We start from the raw sequence: 17,961 nt of genomic DNA on the forward strand, positions 1-17,961 counted from the left end.
GGGAATTCGAAAAGTCACGGAAAAACTGGGAAATGTCAGGGAATTGAGAAAAAAATTGGAAATTCGTTCTTCTGCCAGTTAAAATGGACATACCGTATTTATCTGTATCATCACCGTCGTTGTCATCATCATCATTTCCCATTATCCAGCTGTAGCCAGGTAGGGGCAAATATGGTTCCTCTCCACTTTCTTTGGTCTTTCCACCACTCCTCCTCCAACACTGTGTCCCAGTCCAGGTTTCTTTCTCCAATACTGCGTTGGATTGTGTCCTTTCATCTCAATTGCGGTCGTCTGCAGCCTCTCCTTCCTTGCATTTGCATTTCCATCACCTGTCTTTTTGGCATTCTTTCATCACTCATTCGCTTTATGTGCTCAAACCCTCTTATTCGGCTCTTCTCTATTCTTTCATTCATTTTTTCCACTCCAATTTCTTCCCAGATTTTCTCATTCCTTATTTAGTCTCTTCTACTCTTCTATATCATTCTCCTCAAGAACTTCATTTCTGCTGCCTGTATTTGACTCTCATCCTTCTTTGTCATTGTCCAAGTTTCTGCTCCCTAAGTTGTTAAGGTTACGTAATATGTTGTGTACATAGTTTCCTTTGCTTCTATTGGCACATCTTTGTCCCATAACATGTTTCTTACATTTTGATAGAAACCGCTTCCAGCTTGAATCCTCTTACTAATTTCAGCATCCAGTTGAGCATTCTCCATTAATTCACTCCCCAGGTATTTGAACGTCTCCACTACTTACAGGGGCTTGTCTGCAAGTCTAATCTGACCTTTCCCTTCTTTCTCCCCTCTAGTCGTAAAGAGTTTTATTCTTTTCTATACTTATTTTCAATCCACATTCTTCGATCTTCCCATCCACCACATCCAACTGTTCTTGAACATTTGTGTCCTCTTCTCTCCAAATCATAATATCATCTGCAAATAACATGATGTTTATTTCTCTTCCTCCTTATGCTGCTTTTGCTGTTCTCATGATGTCATCCATTACTATTGTAAACAGGATTGGCGATAGAACACTTCCCTGTCTCAGCCCACCAGTGATTTTGAACAAACTTGTCCTGCCAACTTGTGTTTGCATGCAACTACAACATTCCTTGTACATTGCCATGATCATGTTTATTAATCCTTGTCAAATCCTTTTTGCACTAGACTGTCCCAAACTTTAATCCTGGGGACACTGTCATATGCCTTTTTAATGTCAATGAATGTCATCACCATATCATTCCCATACTCCCATTGCTTTTCCATTAGGTGTCTCATAATGAAAATGGGCTCTTCCATTTCTAAAACCAAACTGATTTTCCTGTATCTGCTTTTCAACCCTCAACCTTATCCTCCTTTCCAAATTCCTCTCGATATCAGAGTAATTCCCCTGTAGTTCTTAAAAACTTTCTTATTGCCTTTGAAAATTGGGATGACTATTCCTTTTTGCCAATCCTCCGGGACCTCCTTATTCTTCCAGACAATCCTGAGAACTCGATATGTCCACTGCAGGCCTACAGCTCCAGCTGCCTTTAACATCTCTACTGATATTTTATCTGTTTCAACAGTTTTTCCATTCTTCATTTTTCTTACTTCCATTTCAATTTCATTCATTGTAATTTCTTTATCCATTTCTTCTTCAACTAATTGCCTTTCCTGGTGGTCCATTGAATGACAGTCATTAGTTGTCCTGTTCATCAACTTCTGAAAATTCTCTCTCCATCTATTTCTTATCTCTTCTGGCTTTGTTAATATTATGTCCCTTCATCCTTCACAAATCTGGTGTTTACTTGATATCTCTTTTTGTTTCTTAAGATACCATACAACAATATTTCTTGCTGCCCTGCATATCATCTCTCATTTTCTGTGTGAATAAGGCCCAGCTTTTCCTCTTTTCTTGCGTCCACATATTTTTTTCTACTTTCTTCAGTCTTAGATGCTTTCCATGCCATTTTCTTTTCCTTCACTTTAATCTTTACCCTATCATTCCATCAGTGTGTCTCTTTGTTTTTCACATTTCCTGATGTTCTACCACGCACCTTTTCTGCACTTCCAACCATTGCTTCCTTAAATCTTTTCCTTTCATCTTCAACATTCCCCATTTCCATCCTGGGTACCAAGGGTATTATTTCCCTTTGAAATTCTTCTTGTATGCTTTTTTCTTTCAAGTTCCATACTTTAATTCTTTTCTCTCTTCTTAATGGGTTTTTTTCAATCTTTCCCACTTTCAATTTTCCTATCACCACTCTATGATCTCCATTAAAGGCTTATTCAGGCATGGCTGTAACATCTAAAAGGTTCTTCTGGTGTTATTTCTTGATGATTATATGATCAATCATGGTCTTTGTTTGTCTGTCTCCCCAACCATACCTTGTAATCTTCTGACTGTTCTTCTTCCTAAACTAGGTGTTTCCAACAATCATTTGGTTCCTCATGTAAAAATCCACCAACAACTCACCTTCTGGATTTTCATTTCCATATCCGAAGGCCCCTACATCTGCCTTTCCTTCTCTTTCCATTCCAACTTGTGCATTTAGATCTCCCATTAATATCACTTCCTGATCTTCTATCTGTCTCTCTACTTTCTCTGAAAAGTCCTCTAGATGTTCGTCTGTGCAACCCGTTTGTGGGGCATACAACTGAAATAGATCTTTCATGCCATTTTCAAACTGGAGTCTCATTACCATCATCCTATCGCTGACACATTTTGTAGATTCCACATGTTCTTGGATTCCTCCATTTTTTTCCTTCAGGTTCTCTGCTGTAATACAGCCCGTATCTTTCTTTCAGAGGAATCTCTCCCATACCCCTCTTCTTGGTCTCACACAGTCCAGGTATGTCTATATCTTTTTCTTTCATGAAGTCAACCAGTTCTTCTGTTTTTCCCGCCAGTGTTAGGACATTTACTGTCGCAATCTGGATGTAGTTTGGTGCTGGTTGTCCACTTCTCACAGATCCCCCAGCACTCAAAGAGCTGCGCGTCGCTTTTAGCAGGGGACGCCCTAACCTTTTCCGAGGCAACATATCTGCTTTATCCATATAGGCTATTGTTACGATGGGCTCGCCACACCCAAAGGATTTATCCGTATAATAGAAGAAATTTTTTGTCCAGTTTTTATAACAAATCTTGGGAATGCATTTTATGCCAGGAAAAAATTGTAAAGAAAACTTAATAAACATAAAAAGACAAATGTGATCTCGAATGTGAAGTAACTGATAGCATCAATAGGTATGTGGGATGGCCTATAGCAAGCAGTAGCGGCTATGATCGATCAAATTTGTAATGTTTTGATCTGCTTACTATTAAATATTCTGTGTTGTTCAAGTGGCGAGCTTGATCAATTACATTGCATTCGCAGTTTTTCTAATTGCTTAATTGCTATACATGGCTTCCACCACAGAATAAGTGCACAGACAAAATTCCACAACTCAACAGATCGCTGTGTTTGTTGACTGTGTAGTGGCGTTTTACTACCTCGTAAAATGAAAAAAACCAGACATAAAACACTGACTGAATACAGCAAAGTGTGAAATTCACTGAAACGTAATACTCACTTGAGTGCTCATTATTATTATTATTATTATTATTATTATTATTATTATTATTATTATTATTATTATTATTATTATTATTATTATTAAATGCGCTGACGTAGGCAAGCCTTGTGTAAATGTGTAGTGCATCATGACACCGTTTCGGGCTGTGCCATGTTGAGTTTTTAACCTATCTTTCATGTGACGGGTTTAGAAGTTTTGAGGCACGACTGGTAGCATGCATAATTTTGTAAATACAGAACAAGATTTGAAATATAGTGATATCACATTGTAAGATGAAAGTTTTTTTAGTTTAGAGATTTTAAGTTTGTGAAGTATGTATGTGTTCGGCCTTGATCCAGCCAATCCCAAGCTGCCATTCATATCGATTTATATCGGTTGAGCGCGATCTCGAAACCTGGCTGCCAACTGTGTTGTGGTTAAGCTAACTCGCTCGGCGTGTGCGGTATTCCATACAGTTCACAATCTTTTGCATTCTCTTCAATAATTATTGTTTTTCATATTGTTGTTTCTAGTCTTTATATCTCTCTGCTTGTCCCCATATCACTGGTCTTGTCCAGGCCCTAACCTAACCTACCCACACCAGTGGACTGTGGCTCGAACCTGTGGGCTTAGTTCCTAAGTAGACAGGTTGGCAGCCTTGTGCACTGCTCGACTGCATCCTCCACGAGAAGGCCGTGAGAAGTAAACAAACGACAGTCGTTCCATGTGTACGTGTGTGTCGAAGGTGGGTAATGAGGGCTGGACTATTGATCTTTTCTTCTAATTCTTTCAGCAACAAAGCCACATTTCTCTTTTTTTTTTTTTTTTTTTTTTTTCAAAGAATCTTCAGCTTCTCCTTTAGATTTTGAACATACAAAGCGTGAGCATCTCTTGCAGCATGGAGCATGTTATTTATTATTAATGAAGACATTTTCAAGTCCACCGAGTTTTGAAATAGCATCATATATTCTTTGTGCTACTAGTGATTCTTGCAGCATGTTCTCTACTATAAGTTCTCTACGGAAAAACCACATTCAAGTGAAGCATTTCTGTGAAATGGTATTAGTATCATTTTCAGAAATGAAGCCAACTTTTTTGTTTTCAAATTTACTGTTGGCAAAACAGAAGTGAAGAGCACGAAGGAACTCTGCAATATTACACTGGGTTTCTTTTACTGTCACTTTAAATGAATTGTGCACAGTATGCCAGCCACAAGATCCAATGTTCACCAAAATAGGAGCATCTGGATCATCATTTAATAAATTATTCAGATCCTGAAGGAACTTTTTGTTAATTTTTGGACCATCAATTAATTTTTTCTTTTAGATTGAGTCCTTCCAGTGTTCCAAAAAACCCATTTGACAAATCTGAGGAGATAGTGACCAAGAAACGCAAAATCAAAATAAGAAGTGTGTTGGGACAATGACTTTCTTATGTGTTTATTTCTGCAATTGTTCCTATTGTATTTGTTGTTGTATACCATTATTGAAGTGAATTTTTTGTGTGTCCTGCTCGGCTGCTCGGTTGGACGCCCTTAACAGTGGGCTGGAGAGACTGTTGGACTTGTCTTGGTAACAATGGTCTATTGTAGATTTGAACTTGAACTACTATGTTTAACTTATCGGGCAGTTAGCAGTGATCGCCGCACGCTATTGTGTGTCTGAACTTCTTAAGTATTTGATGTAAATATGGTTAATAAATTAGTATATTAATTGTCTTCCGTATATGTTTTACAAAATGAGCTACCAGAGAGATGTTGTTTTACCAGCAAACAAACATTTTTTTGGTCCTCCGGGCCGGATCTTGTGAATAGTCTACCACCGTATGTTACGAATACTGACTTATTGTGAACTTTCGTGCACGGGTCTTTCAGTTCGTATCATATGTTACGCTACTTTACGTATGGTAGCCAGTGCCGTGTTGTGTGCTGTTCAACGGTCGTTTTAAGCCGAACTGATGTTATGTCTTGCGGATCTCCGAATGGACTCGGATTTCATCGCGGCCGTGCTTATCTGCTGACGAAGCTCAAAGTGTCAGACTATCGTGCGGGCTCCCGTTTAAATACAACCCGACATGCTGTTGAAGAATTCCACTGGGGAGCAGAGTAACCTACTGGATCTGGCGGCGCACCCTATTTCGACTCCAGGCCGAAGCGCATCTACAGGCAGACGTAAGTACCTAGACTGGCAAAATCCAATCCTTTCTTACCTAATGTTGTTATGGTCATATTATCCTTGCCCGTTTATTGACCCCAGTGTTCCTAATTATTGTTCTTGTTCACTCCTCTTCTACGGTCCTTATTTGTCAGCATGGATGAGACTAGCAGGAAGAAATTAGTTATTAATCGTGCAGTAGTGAAAGCCAGCCTCAAACGTCTCACGAAATTCGTACAAGGATTTCAAACGGATTCAAATTATCAGGTCATCGTAGTTCGTTTGAAGGAACTGCCTATTATTCGTGACAAATTTGAAACTGCTCAGTCACAGCTAGAAATATTTGAAGATTTCCAACAGCATGCCGAAGATAGAGATTACTTTGAAACCATGTATTTCGACACAGAAGCAAAAATGAATAGCTTAATCACATTAACTAATGAGGCTGCTGGCCCCAGTAGTTCTCGTTCTAGTGACAGTCAGTTTAAGTGAAACTAAGAAGGCAATTAAGTGCCCAACCATAAAACTGACAACCTTCAATGGTGATCTAACTGGATTTAGACACTTTTATGATACGTTCATGAGTCTTTTAGTTAACAATGAATCGCTGGACAACATTCAAAAATTTCATTACTTACTGAGTTTTCTAACTGGTGAAGCTCACGTACTAATAGCAAGCCTTCCAGTCACTAGCTCCAACTTTAACGTGGTTTTCGATACAATTTGCAATTGCTACAATAATTACAATGCTAAAATGAGAAAGATGTTCCACCTATTCAATACAATAATATTGTTGCACGAATTAATGTAGCAACATATTTAATATGTTATGGGACCGGTTTTGACATATGTCCATGTCATCATCAGCCGACACAAAAATGGCAAGAAGTCAACACAATTGTAACACTTATGACACTTTTCTTGAATTAAAAATAGAAGTTCATGTAGAGGTTCTTGAGCATTCTTGCTGTAGATCTTGAGGTTAAAAAATGATGCAGTATAATTCACAATTGTTGTTATTCAAGGAATAAAATTTTGTTGCTAGGTAACAAATGATATGATTTTGTTTTAGTACTTCAAAAGGTGGATAGTGGTATATATAAAAACTCTTAGAATATGAGACTATTAGTACTGCTATGGATTTTAACCACAAGATCTACAGCAAGAGTGCTCAAGAATGTCTACATGAACTTCTATTTTTAATTCAAGAAAAGTGTCTAGTGTTATAGTTGTGTTGACTTCTTGCCGTTTTTGTGTCAGCTGATGATGACATGGACATATGTCGAAACCGGTCCCATAACATATTAAATATGTTGCTACATTAATTCGTGCAACAATATTATTGTACTGAATAGGTGGAACACCTTTATCATTTTAGCATTGTAATTATTAGTTCAGTACGGATCAGTGATGAAGTTTTTAACTTTAAATTGCTACAATAATCCGAGGTTAATTGCATCCGCACATCTTAAGAATCTCTTGAACTACGATGAATAAGCCATCAACGAATGAACTCCGTGCTCTCCTCAATCAAGCTTTGAGTAATTTGAATGCTCTCAAGGCCTTAGAACTAAATCTACCTTTAGATGATCTGATTGTTTCACAGCTAATTCTTGAAAAAACAGAAGCATCAATTCGTAGAGAGTACGAAACTACTTTGGGTCCCAAGACATTTCCTTCTCTTAGAGATACCTACAACTTCTTGGAAACTAAATGCAAGTCCATTGAGACTGTGAGTTCTAGTTTGCCTGTAAAACCAACCCTTTTGAACACCGGAACGAATTACTCGTCCACTCGTAAGCAACTTCAAACCCAGAAGTCATGTGATGACCACTCTGCAGAGCACGTACTGCAGTGAAGCTCACACACTAAGTAAGTTTCGTAACTTTGCACGTATTTCTGTCAATGAGTGCAGAGACTTTGTAAGAAGCAACAATCTGTGCTTCAACTGTTTACGGGGAGATCACAAGGTACAGGCTTGTAAATCTGGTACCTGCCGCACTTGTGGTAAATGGCATCATACTCTAGTACATGCAGACACTACATCTCAGCACTTTACTCAACACCGAGCGAGCACTTTAGCACAATCAGAGTCATGTATTAATAGCTATTGTTCACTGAAGGTGGAACCAAGTAAACACATCCTTTTATCCACTGCACGCATCAGAATTAAGGATAGGAATGGAAAGTGGCAGACATGTAGACCTCTACTAGATTCAGGCTCCCAATCATGTTTTATGTCCAAGTCGTGTGCCCAGCGATTAAGGTTGCATAAAGAGCCTAACAGAACACCTGTCCAGGGAATAGGTGATACCATTTCAGAAACCAAGTACAGTGTTTCAATAGATCTTGGCTCATGCACTAGTGACTTTACAACTTCAACAAATTGTTTTGTGCTTCCTAAGATAACATGATTTACTGGGTCACATGATTGATACTGCAACATGGAACATTCCTCAGCATATTGTTTTAGCTGATCCCGAGTTTTATAAGCCTTCTAAAACCAACATTCTTCTAGGAGCTGAGGTCCGTACATTCAACAGATAGGAAGGCTCACCAAGTCTGCTAATCATCCTGTTCTTCAAGAAACCAAACTGGGATGGGTTTTAACCGGAAGATACACAACTAGCGAAGGTCCTTCAAGCGTCTCACGGTGGCCGGTACTATCATGCTTTACTAAGACAGATGTTGAAGTCCAACAGCAGCTTCGAAGATTTTGGGGGACTGAAGAGTTGCATCAGACTCCGCATACAAAAGAAGAAGAGCAATGTGGAGCACACTTCATGCAACATTCCAAGAAGGCTCCTACAGGAAAATTTGTTGTTAGTCTACGATTCAGAGAAGACCCTAAAAAACTGGGTGATTCATTTCAAATGGCAGCTAGGTGATTCTATCATCTAGAGTGAAGATTGTGCAAAGAACCCAATGTGAAGCGCGAACACGTGATATTCATAAAGGATTGCCAAGAGTTAGGCAACGTGGAATTTACACTCCCTTCTGCGACTCCTGCAAACTATGTACCTCATCATGCAGTTTTCAAGGAACCCAGTTCTACCACTAATCTACCCCTCACATGAAGAAAGGTGCAAGCTGACGTGTAATATCGCAACGATTCCTGAGGATAATATTATCAACTGCTTTTGCAAGCTTACCAAACTGCAGCATGTTGTAGCATACTGTCTAAGATTTGCAAGAAATTGCAGGGTAACTTGTGGGTGCAGAGCAGCAGGTGCACTATCCCTTCTAGAGCTCAACAGCGCAGTTATCCGCTGCATACGAATAGCTCAGTTGACATCTTACTCTAAGGAAATACATCAGTTGCAGTCCAAGAAACCTATTCAGAGCAAGAGCAAATTGAAAACTTTAAATCCAATGTTAGACATTTCCAATATGCTGAGAGTGGGAGGAAGACTCGAACAAGCCAACATACCGTATGAACAAATGCATCAAGTGATACTGCCTGTAAATCACCACCTTACGAAGTTGATTGTTGAACAAGAGCACAGACGTACGCTGTATGCCGGCGGACAACTTCTACTATCATCGATTAGACAGCGTTATTGGACTGTTAATGGCAAAAATGTCATCCGACGAATTTTGCGCCCTCGTTTAGAAGCAGTTAGACCATTTTACAACTGTGGGATAGACTATGCTGAGCCGTTCTATGTAAATACTGGTTCCAAACTATCACAATAGGGAACATGCATGATCCGGGATTTTAATTAAAAATATGCTAATCTGATTCAAAATTTCATGCAGAATTCAAAAATGTGATCAGAATGTACAAATAATAGCTCCAAACATGATAAAAATCTACGAAAATGTCACGTCACGCAAGTACGCAATCTCATTGGTCTGACGTCATCGTACAGGTTGACTGAATTAGCAGACGAAATAACACATAGTGTTTTGTGAGAAGCAGGATACACTTCGCGTATTTCTACTTTACGTTAGTGTCTTAGTATGGTTAAATTCGAGGTCTATACATTGGATAATAATCTGAGTGGCATATTTTAGACTTAAAATGAATCCTGCGCAGACAGTGAGCCAGAAAACTTAGAAATGGTGTAGAGTTCCGATGTGCTCCAAATTGTTTATACATGTTCCAAAGACGCTAAAACTAGGGAGAAATGGATTTTGGCGAGCCGGAGAAATGCTGGTGATATATCGGAAAAGTCTACAGTTTATTTTTTTGAAGATTTTAACGTAAGATGAATTTGTTTGAATTTTCAAATCACTTTTCCATGTCACCTGTTCTAGTGGTAAAACTTTAATGTATGATGCTTTATTTAAATGCCTCAATTACATCTTGGAATATGAAAGTAATAAACAGTGCATTAAATAATGCTGATTATTAAAGTATTCTCCAAACCTAACCTATGTTTTGGGTGATCCATGTCAAGATAATAAATCAAAGGGGTTATGAACCATTTTGACAGCTCTAATTCTACCAATATATCTTGGCATGGGACAGTTATGTATGTCTTTATTGAAGAGCTTAATTGGTAAAGAAATTTAGGCTATATCTAAATACTCTATAATGTACCAAAGAATAGGCGTGTACATCATGAAAGGAAACAACGTGAATTTAACAAATGTATAACTCTACACAAAACCAATGCTTGTCTGTTGGGGTCTTATAAGTTAACAATGCTCAGTTATAATAATTATCATAATATTAATGAAATAAATAACATAATTGCACACAGGTGAAAATAGTGATGTAGGTGTTTAAAATATTAATCAACTTAGCCTAAGTTTTAGGTTATACAAGCCAAGTCAATAAACCGAAGGGTAAAAATACCGCGCGAGTTGGCCGTGCGGTTAGGAGCGCGCAGCTGTGAGCTCGCATCCGGGAGATAGATGGTTTTGAACCCCACTGCCGGCAGCCCTGAAGATGGTTTTCCGTGGTTTCCCATTTTCACACCAGACAAATGCTGAGGCTGTACCTAAGGCCACGGCCGCTTTGTTCCCATTCCTAGGCCTTTCCTGTCCCATCGTCGCCATAAGACCTATATGTGACGGTGTGACGTAAAGCAAACAGCAAAAAAAAAAAAAAAAAAGTGAAAGTCACAGCACCCAAAGAAATTCCTGTATTGAGCGACTAAAATGTCACCAGGACACTTTTCTTTCCTGATATGCTCAGCTTGTTAACAGCCAAATGTAATTAATGTTATTGGATTCACGCCCCGCTAACTACTTCTACGATTTTCGGAGACGCCGATGTGCAGGAATTTAGTCCTGCAGGAGTTCTTTTACGCACCAGTAAATCTACCGACACGAGGCTGACGTATTTGAGCACTTTCAACTACCACCGGACTGAACCAGGATCGAACCTGTCAAGTTGGGGTCAGAAGGCCAGCACCACAACCGTCTGAACCACTTAGCCCAACTTGTGAAAACTAGTTGAAGTCATATTTATCTTTATCATGTTTAACTTTTTCCCTCCACAAAGATATTTAATTCTCTTTCGTGGGCCCCGGAAGTGGGTAGGCCAGTTGCCCCAACCATAAATATATATTTTTTTCAGAAATGATAGGTTATAGACCTACAGTACTATGGTCTTTCTTTCTTTCTTAATCAGTTTATCCTTCAGGGTTGGTTTTCTCTCGGACTCAGCGAGGGATTTCACCTCTACCACTTCAAGGGCAGTGTCCTGGAACGTGAGACTTTGAGTATGGTGATGAAACTGGTGAGGAGGGCCATTACCTCGCCCAGGCGGCCTCACCTGTTATGCTCAACAGGGGCCTTGTTGGAGGATGGGAGGATCGGAAGGGATAGACAAGGAAGAGGGAAGGAAACGGCCGTGGCCTTAGGTGCCTGGAAGAGAAGTAAGAAAATACGAAAAACCACTTCGAGGATGGCTGAGGTGGGATTCGAAACCCTTCTACTCAGTTGACCTCCCGAGGCTGAGTAGACCCCGTTCCAGCCCTCGTACTATTTGTTTTCAACTTTCATGGCAGAGCCGGGAATCGAAACCGGGCCTCGGGGATTGGCACACATTAACCACTACACCACAGAAGCGGACTAGTACTATAATGCTACCTATATGTTTATGTTAGTGCTGAAATCCGATTTCTTACTTTACTAATGCTGAAAGCCCGAAAATGTAATGTTATTCTTTAATAGGGGAATCAGTCTAAAAGGAAATGTTGAAAGTGATGTGATATCTATCCAGGTTCGTTGTTATCCTAATACTATGGTTTACAGTACATTGCACGTATATCAAGGACGCCACTCACAAACTTGCTTGTTATCCGCTAATTTCTGCGGCCACAAAAGTCACATTTTTCAAGAATGATGACATCTACACATGGTAAATTGTCTGACTGTGCTGTTTTGAACCTTTCTTCTGTCATTTCGAAGTTATTCGCGATCATGAATAATAAACAATCGGCTTTTAGCAACGGCTGATGCACAACGGCTGGCAGAGCTCCATGCGGTACTGGATCGTGACGTCACAGCGCGCCGCTTACGTCAGAGGCCGTTTCACTCGCCTTGCGGAAAAGCACTATTAAATATTTTTTTAATGGTAGAAAACAAGGCAACATACCACAATGTAATACGTTTACGTACTATTTCATTGGTGTACTTTTCAAAAAAAATATTTTTGAAAATGATGCATGTTCCCAATTGAAGCAGAAATGTTATATTGCCTTGTTTGTATGCCTAGCCACTAAGGCAACTCACCTCGAGGTTGTAACGGATATGTCTACTCAAGCCTTCCTAGCGGCATTGAAGAGATTTGTCTCACATCGTGGCCGATGTCAGTCCATCCACGACGACAATGAGATAAACTCCGTTGGAGCGGACGTAGAACTTCGTGCAGTGATTAGGTCCTGTCAACAGCAAACGGAAGTCAGAAACTTCGCAGAATAAGAAGGAATAACATAGATCTTCATCCCTCCTGGAGCACTGCACTTTGGAGGATTATGGGAGGCTGTAAAAGTTTCAAACAAATTTATTAAAAAACCACCATTCCAATACTTTACAATCTTTAAGTTTAAGATACAAATATTACATATATGTTAAAATGGGACATGTTTTGCTTAAGCTTTGTAAGCATCTTCAGCCATACTTAATCTAAAGCTAAGTCAGGGCCCTGATCTGGGTTCCTCATTGAAGTATAATACATGCTTTAATACAAGATAAAACAGTCATAAAAATCTAGTCTGTGGAGAAAGCGATGCTTAAATGCAACTAAAATTCAATAATGAACTTGTCATAGTATTATATGTACATGGAATGAATACTAGTGTTTGTCTAAAATAAAGTACAAGTTATTTGTAGAACGAGACATAGTCATAATGCTCTGACATACATTTGGATTGTGCAAATTATTTGATATTAATGAAGCGTGGATTAATTAAAATACCAAAAAATAAATCTTCAAACGTTGTTGATTGAGAATCAGGTATGTTTTTTAGACGACGAACATTGGCTTTCGTCATGCCTATTTTTCCGTGGGTTTAAGGACCATTAACTTAAAATTGGCATCATAATACCGAAGAGAACCTATTGAAAATTTGCTGGCATACCGATTCCATGCGTCTCTGCAATACGACAATCCATCAGGAAATTATTCTTGCTGTCTATAAAACTTTTACTTTTACTCAGTGTCAGATATAACCGGCTACCCCTACACGCACGTCTCGCTTGCCGGGTTCGGCCAATTTCAGCGGCTAGGTGATGTATAGGCCTAATTGCGGATATTGTGTCAACAAACGAGTTCATTGCGCCCTTGCATTTTTTGTGCACATTCCTCGCAACTTCATCTTCGACTTCTTTAAAGCGTCCTTGTTGCGGACCACTGAATTAATTTTTTGTACAGTATGCATTTTTTAGCTATCTTTGTCTTCACGCTAACGCCCAGTATTGTCTTTAGTTAGGGCTATGCTGTATTTTCTTGCAGCTACACAATTATTCTACATTTCCTAGTGTTTAATAACCATTAACTTAAAGTTGGCATCATAATATCGACGAGAACCCATTGAAAATCTGCCAGCAATACCTTTTCCACGTATCTTTACAATGTGACTATCCATCACGAAAATATTCCTGCTGTTTATAAAACTTAATTTTACTAAGCTTCAAGTACTATAGACACATTATAACTCTGCCACTGAGTAGCCATGGCCTGTCTAAGAATTCGAAGGTTTGCATGTTTTGATGCCATTCTGCAGATTTGAGAAACGTTTTTGTATAGGCTAATAGAACGTCATTCTCTCTTCACTATTTCCCGAGATCCAGTGACGTTACACGTAGGCACTGTACAGTCGGTTGTCGCGGCTAGCGATGTATAATAAAGAGGTGGTCGTTTATTGTCAACAAGTTTTGTGTGTGCGTGCGTGTGTGGGGGTGAAAAGAAGCAGCGTGGTTACCGTGGTAGTTGCCAGTGGTATTGATTAACTTTCTGTTAGGCTGCGAATGCAGGACAATCCTTGAGTTTTTGCATCAGATTCTGAGAAAAAACCGTCGTCTTGGATTCGGAGAAATACGGTATCACTCCAGAGGCTTCTGTGGCAAACACTTCAGTTCTCTTCTTCAAACAGTGTCACCTAACATAACCTATGTATCATGAAAACATACTTGAAACGTATGTAGAGAAATGGTAACCTCCTTACTAAAAATTTACATGTAAATAACCTTTCTGAAATTTAAATAGACACGAGAAGATATGAATTATCCTCTCAAATCAGTGATGTACTCAGCCATATCTTGAGGTGTATCCCATTCTTACTTCATTTCCATATAAAACATTAAAATTAAGAGATCGTTTACTTCAGTCTTTACTTTTAACGAGTTAACAACTGCTATCAGCTACGTTATTTACGCATTTATTACGAAAACTTATTATCCTCTTTCATTTCAAATTTTCTTTAGAGAACAGCAGTCGATGGGTATTACTAATCGACTCCAACATCGCCTTCGAATGTTGACGAGAGAGCTCGCAAATGCACATAGTGAGAAAACTATACCGTACCGAAGATGATCGATCACATTTTGTGGCAAACGTTTCAGTTTTCTTATTCAAACAGTGTCACTAACTTAATCGTACTTTATGTATGATGAAAACACACTTCAAGTGACAGTAGAGAAATTATTACCTTCTTGCTATAAATGTTAATAGCCTTTCCGTAATTTAACCAGACACGAGAAAATATAAACTAACCTCTGAAATCAATTATGCACTCTGCCATATCTCGAGATGTATCCCATTCTTTCATAATTGCAGTATTTAGCATTAAAATTGAGCGATCATTTAGTCATCCTTTATGAGTTAACAACCATTATAGACACATTCTTTACGCATTTATTACGAAAATATGTTCTCCTTCATTTCAAAATTTTCTTACGGAACAGCAGTCGACGGATATTACTAATCGACCCTGACTTCGCCTTCAAATGTCGACAAGAGAACTCGCTAATGGACATAGCAAAGAAGTGATACTGAAGGTAATCAATCGCATGCAATTTAATCGCTGGGGTGCATAACCGTTACAAGATATTAGAATCATTCCGTATTGACGGTTTTCACTTTACAAAGGTGAAAAAAGAGAGTATCCTCCTAATTCAATACAATAAATATTCCGTCATTAGACGGAGTAAACAAATTCAAACATGTTTCGGCTCGTTTGAGCCATCTTCAGTTAAAAATTAGGGGAGTTTGAAATAATTTACATAATATAATTTGAAAAAATGCTAAAAAACTTAATGAAGGAGCAAATGAAAAAACAAACAAAAGAGAGCCTAAACAGAAACAAAATTAGCACAAATATACAATATTTACATCAATATGCGAGCAAAAAACAACTCACTGCGACAAAATTCAGTGAAAAGGTGTTAATTTAAAATAAGAAAAAAAAACATTCTACTTGAAACATTCATTCCATATATTTGTCAGAATTTCCATAACACAAACAAACCTCACCTCCATCTCTCCAACTCACCACCACTCCCCCCTCCTCACACCAGCCCTGAACCACCCCTTCCCCCTCCGCTCCTTCCATCCTAGCAAATACAGTCGAACCAACAATAGACTCGATCACGCGAACGAGACTGTTACTTTGAGAAGGCAGACCATTTGAGAGGACAACCACCTGCTAAAAACCGTAAGTTTAAGCTTTCTCCTCACCGGGCGAGTTGGCCGTGCGCGTAGAGGCGCGCGGCTGTGAGCTTGCATCCGGGAGATAGTAGGTTGGAATCCCACTATCGGCAGCCCTGAAGATGGTTTTCCGTGGTTTCCCATTTTCGCACCAGGCAAATGTTGGGGCTGTACCTTAATTAAGGCCACGGCCACTTCCTTCCAACTTCTAGGCCTTTCCTATCCCATCGTCGCCATAAGACCTATCTGTGTCAGTGCGACGTAAAGACCCTAGCAAAAAAAAAAAAAAGCTTTCTTCACACCCATTCTACACTTTTTACTTATCACCCCACGTTTCTCACACAACCTCATTTTTCCATTACAGATTAGAACTTCATTGATGGTTTCCACTAGATCACTTACAGTTTACTATGCATCTGTCTTCTACCTAACACAGCTTCTCAATTTTATATCGCAGCCCTTCCGACCCTTTATAATAAGGCAAGATACCAGCCAACATTATGGAACAATAATCAAGAAAGGGACCGCTAGATTGAGAAGATATTGAGAATGCTGCTGTTTCTAAAGCTTTAAATTTCATTGGTGTTTTTCCTTGTCACAGGCTTTTCGCCTGCACGTTATATCAGGCTTGGTTTCTCAAAAAGGTTTGCTCTCCTGACCAATTTAATGTGATGGGTTTCTACAAGGATGATTTTCGACAGTGATTTCAACCTGTTTTGTTATTGTTACTAAACAATATTTTGTAAACTATGAGGTCCATAACCTCACCATGTGCTACTATTGTTCATTTCCATCTGCATCATTTGTTTTTTCATTCCTTTGTTTTCTTAGGTTAACACAGTTTTTAGTTTCAATTATTATTTTAAATTAACACCTTTTTGCTGAATTTTGTCGCAGTGAGTTGTTTTTTGCTCCGCATATTGATGTAAATATTGTATATTTGTGCTAATTTTGTTTCCGTGTAGGCTCTCTTTTGTTTGTTTTTTTATTTGCTCCTTCATTATGTTTTTTAGCATTTTTTCAACCTATATTATGTAAATTATTTCAAACTCCCCTCATTTTTCACTGAAGATGGCTCAAACGAGCTGAAAGATGTTTGAATTTGTTTACTCCGTCTAATGATGGAATATTTATTGTATTGAATTAGGAGGATACTCTCATTTTTCACCTTTGTAAAGTGGGGTGCATAAATCGGTAACAGAGAAAATCGCATGCGCTTATTCGCTCGTAATAACGGATGTGTCAGTTATAGGTCTCTTGCTGTAACTGAAGGATAATACGCAGTTTAAAATAGGAACTTTGAAGGGACAAAAAAAATTGTCGTTATTACGGAGTTCTCGTTATATGCCGTTCTCGCCATAGCGGACTTCTACTGTATCATGAAATATTCTTCAGCTAGATAGATATATTTATTTTTAACTGACAACATTAGGGACACATGTCCCAGTATTACACTGAACTGGTGAATACATGAGTAGCATAAAATAATAAACTGAAACAAACAGCTATGCTACTGTGTTATATTACTGAATGAAATAAGGGCTGAGGATATCCGACAGTAGCTTAGATTGAAAAGAAGCCTGCTGAAGACCTTACAACTGAAGATATTGCAATGGTGTGGTCAATGCAATGGCTCCCCACAGGACTCCTTGAGCATACTTCGACTGCAGTGTTCCCGAGAAGAGGCCAAGAAGATGACTTATCTTGAAACCAGGTTGTTCCAGTCTTCTTCATTGGTCTTTTCTCCTGATCATCTTGCCATTTGTGAATTTTGGAACTGAAGATTAGCCTGTTTTGAACATTGCTGGTGTAATTCCTGCCTGTTTGGGAGAAGCAGATTGTCAAGGACCTTGGAATCAGTGTTGTAAATTGGCATCAACTATATGAACAACATATGTGAATTGACAGGACGAACTGAATGAGGTTCGTACCCAACTGCACTCGGCTTGCTGTAGCGAAGAAATGATGATGTTTACACAATATAAAATAAATGGATATTTTGCTTCCTAAGTACAATAATAGAATGCATATGAAGAAATTAAAATGCCATTAACTATAACATTCTAGATAACTGCGTTATTATTTACAATTTACTGTTGAATACCAGTAATTTCTCACATTGAGAAAAGTTTTAGTAACCATGGTACAACTGTGGGTGGAAAAATGTTGCAAA

The 17,961-nt window shown here is 38.8% G+C and overlaps 1 protein-coding gene across 1 annotated transcript in view; it reads left to right on the plus strand.

Annotated features, from left to right (window-relative positions):
• Window positions 1-17,961, plus strand: part of roq (roquin) — a 255,087-nt gene that overhangs the window by 43,547 nt on the left and 193,579 nt on the right. The gene's annotated exons all lie outside the window — the stretch shown is intronic.

Source organism: Anabrus simplex, chromosome 4 (genome assembly GCF_040414725.1).
Source record: "Anabrus simplex isolate iqAnaSimp1 chromosome 4, ASM4041472v1, whole genome shotgun sequence".
Lineage (NCBI taxonomy): Eukaryota > Metazoa > Arthropoda > Insecta > Orthoptera > Tettigoniidae > Anabrus > Anabrus simplex.